We start from the raw sequence: 4228 nt of genomic DNA, 5'->3' as shown, positions 1-4228 counted from the left end.
TATATATATATATAGTTAAAATTTACAAAAACACAAAAGATGAAGACAGATGTGTAAACAACAAACAGGTGTATTAGTTTGACGCTCGGGAAGGTGAGAAAGTCTTTTACGTTTCGAGCCTACGCTCTTTAACAGAAAGGAACACGAGAAAATAAACAGAATGAGAATAAAAAAAAAGCTTTAGTGGCTAGCGGTCAATCATATAATAATATTTTATAAGCTTAAAGCTTATAAGCGATCACCGTGCAATGACTAAAGAAAATAGTCTAATCAGGTGGCATATAAGACCTCGACGGAAAAAAGAAAGTTTACCTGCGCTTACGAGAAGACCTACTTTTTTCCGTCGAGGTTTTATATCTCCCATTATTAGACTTCTCTTTAGTCATTGCGCAGTGATCGCTTACGAACTTTAAGCTTATAAAATACAATTATTATTATTTAAACAATTGTAAAAATCGACGCTGCTTAATAAAAAAAACCCATCGTGTGTATGTGTGTGTGTGTATGCGTGCGTATGTGTGTGTATACGCATATATATATATGTATGTATATACACTCACACCCCTGTATATATATATACATATATATATAATATATATACATATATACATAAACACACACAAACACACAAACATATATACGACGGGCTTCTTTCAGTTTCCGTCAACAAAGTTCACTCACAAGGCTTTGGTCGGGCCGGGGTTATAATAGAAGACACTTGTCCAAGATGCAACGCAGTGAGACTGAACCTGGAACCGTGTTGTTGGGAATCAAAGTTCTTACCACACAGCCGTCCCTGAGCCTTTTAATCTTGTTTAAGTGGATAATTAGCTTCGGTACGGGACGACCGTCAAATTTATTTACAGAGTCAAAGAGTTAATATGTATAACGATTCTGCCTTGATGTCTGCATCGAACGATGTTTTTTCGAGTTTTCCTGATGCAAAGCTGGAGAGAAAAGTTTAAGTTTCGAGTGAATGGCGTCTGTTGTATGCCGAGGAATGGTTGATGGGGTAACATGTTGGAAAGCAGTCTGCCAGTTTATACTGTAAGTGTTTGACAGGAAACTTCCGTTCCAACAAATGAGAGATTAATAGAGCCAATAGGTGGGTTAATTAGCAAGAAAGTTATCATGCCAGACATGATCAAGAGCTTTCTTGATGTATATACATTACTTTATCCAATGTTATAACGAGCGAGAGAGAACGAGAGAGAATGACTTGGGTGGGGGGAGAGCGTGTTGTAGTTGTTTAGCCCCAGGTCAATCATGATCAGGCAGGTCAATGTTTTTGAGAAGTCGGATCCGCTTATCCAACATGCCGTTTCCCAAGATAGTAGGGTGAGAAGCGACCTCACTCGTTACTTAGGGCTGTATGTTTCCTACTGATCAGGTCCTACTGAAATCTGTTCTGCTGGTCACCAAAGAAAACGTAATTCTCTTTCATTATTTCATCCTTAATGGCTATCCAGCATCTTGTAAACTAACATGATATAAAAAGAAAAAAAAACACAATGCCATGGTTGGAATGCTTTTAAATCTTATTAAATCTTACCTGAGACTAAACAACAACAGCCCCAAATCTTGTCTAATTGCCCATAGCTAAACACAATCTGTTACCTCTTTGAAACATCCCTGGTTATGTATATTACATAGCAATGCTGCATTTCCCAACTACGATCTTGAAACAACACCTTTCATCAATCGTATATTGATATTTAACGATCTCTGGACTGCTTTTAAACCTTAGTTCAGACCTATCACATTTATTTTTCTTTCAGAATCGAACCAAATATCCATTGCGTCTATAGTTTAATAGAAGAAAATACGCAACCCTTAGGTAATTGCTAGACGTTTTAATTTTAAACATACTTGAGAGGAAGCTAGATATACATGGTTAATTAAGCTAACGAAAGCAGATTAAGCAACAACAAAATTTGGCTCAACAAAAGGAATGTTTAGGAATAGAAAATAACCGAGAAAATCCTCGTTCAATGTTCCAATCGTTTTCTAACGGAGATTAAAATACCCTCACTGCAGAAAGACTTGAACAGTATCTTGCTTCATAAAGAAGAGCAAAGAAACTATCGCCAAATATGCCTTTTGTCCCATCTCTTCAAGCTGTTTAAAAAGGGTCATAGAAAGCAGACTGTTGAGACATCCTGATGACTAATAGCCGAGGAGCTACCAGGTTTCGAAATGATGTCAAGAACTACAGTATGATGGGTCATTTATTAACCCTAACACAGCTTATAGAAGGAGCGAAAGAATACACGAAAAGCTAATTCGATGGCGTCGAGATGAACGTAGTACCGAAATCCCTAGAAATACAAGGAATCAAGGTGCATTAAACCAAACTGCTAAAGCATGCGAAATCTGGATGTACCGCTGATAGACTTCTGCGATCAGCATCCGTAAAAGTTCCAATTGAGAAAGTTTAATTATATATACTAGCAAATCTACCCATCTACAATGGGGAAAATCGGGGAGAGAAGTCATAACAGCAGAATGTATTGAGAAATGTGCAAATAGACTTGATAGATTACTGGGTGATGTCTAAGAGAAATCACATTATTGTTAGTGATACAGCATTCTATTGCAGAAAGAAAAAAACGTTATTTAAATATACTTTTATTTTAGTTGTTTACGCTATTTTACGCTTGTTTATACTCTTCATTCAAAGTTCACAAATTTTCTTATTTAAATTATGAATCATATTCCTTTCGATAAGTTCAATATGATTACAAAACTTCTTTGTAGACAATATTTTCTGTTTGGTCGACACTAGTTTTCAAATTAATGAAATCCGTTGCTCTACTCATAGCGACGTATAACTGGCCATGTGTAAACATCGGAGTGGGTAAAAATACGCCTACACGCTCTAAAGTCTGGCCCTGTGCCTTGTTTGCTGTGAATGCGGGAGCGAAATCTTTAGGGTTGCAAAACATCAAACTAAGACCTCTCACTGTTCTATGCGAATAATGTCAGAATGTTCTGGTACAATGGGTTAATTTGATTGACAAAACTGAGATGTAAACAACAACCGCTTCGAGACTGTCACACTTCAATAACCACTAAATAATCACACACACTATATGGCTATTAACCATCCTCGCGACCCTTTTCGTATGTATGATGGGACCACGAACTATACGATGAAAATCCAGAGTTACTCGTGGTCGGTGAATTTTTAATAAAAACGTGAAGGTGGTTTATCAATCCAAAGATCGATATTCACGAAATAATCATACATTCTGGGTTTTTTTACTTCTTGACGACCGTCTTTGTAATCCCGAAAATTATTGTAACCATTGGTACAGCCGTCTAGCTGTGAAGAGGTAATAGACAAAGAGACGGACAGACGGATATAACACCCATTATAAGATAGCAAATCTGCTCATCTACGATGGGAAATAAAGGGATAGTATCGCAAATCTAAGCCCTCTAAATTCACGACCTATACGGGGTGGGTGGGGCAGAATCCAGAGTTAATCCTCTTCGCCGGAATTTCAACAATAAAAATCAAAGGTAATTTATTAATACAAAACTCTATTCACTAAACAATCATACTTTTTCACATTCTTTTCGCTAAAACCATTCCTGCTTACCTCCTTCGTAACCCCAAAACACATCGTGACTATTGGTCCAGCTGTTTGACAGTGAAGAGGGAGCTTACAGACAGACGGACATAACGCCCATTATAGTACGATTTTTAAAAAAAATTCGTAAGCTCTATGATATATAACACAATTTTTCATGTAAATTATTCACACACATCCTGTAAATGTGAAATCATTTTTCTTTATTTATATAAATATATACATATTTTGTATATCAAATCCAAGCAGCTTTATTTGTTTATTCGCATAACTGTTTCCATATTTGCTGATCTGGATTCGACTTATAGCCGCTCATCACTCCGCGGATTTGGATCCTGGTAAAACTTCCGAGTCCAAGTTCAGATCATTTGAGCGCTACTAAGTGTTTTCTATATTGAGAATCTCTGGATCTCATCTGTTGTCTATACATATATATATATATATATATATATATCATAAGAGCACATAAGGCGCCTACTTGTTGGAAACAGGAGTTAAAACCCTCATTTAAACCACCAATAATATACAGTTGTCGGGCGAAAGGGCTAAAAATGTTTTCACATATATAGCCTAATGCTATGTATTTCTTGATACACACACACACACACACACACACACATAAATATATATAT

The sequence above is a fragment of the Octopus bimaculoides genome, chromosome 5 (genome assembly GCF_001194135.2).
Source record: "Octopus bimaculoides isolate UCB-OBI-ISO-001 chromosome 5, ASM119413v2, whole genome shotgun sequence".
Classification (NCBI taxonomy): Eukaryota; Metazoa; Mollusca; class Cephalopoda; order Octopoda; family Octopodidae; genus Octopus; species Octopus bimaculoides.
The sequence above is the reverse complement of the archived record's forward strand: the minus strand, read 5'-3'. Positions refer to the sequence as shown.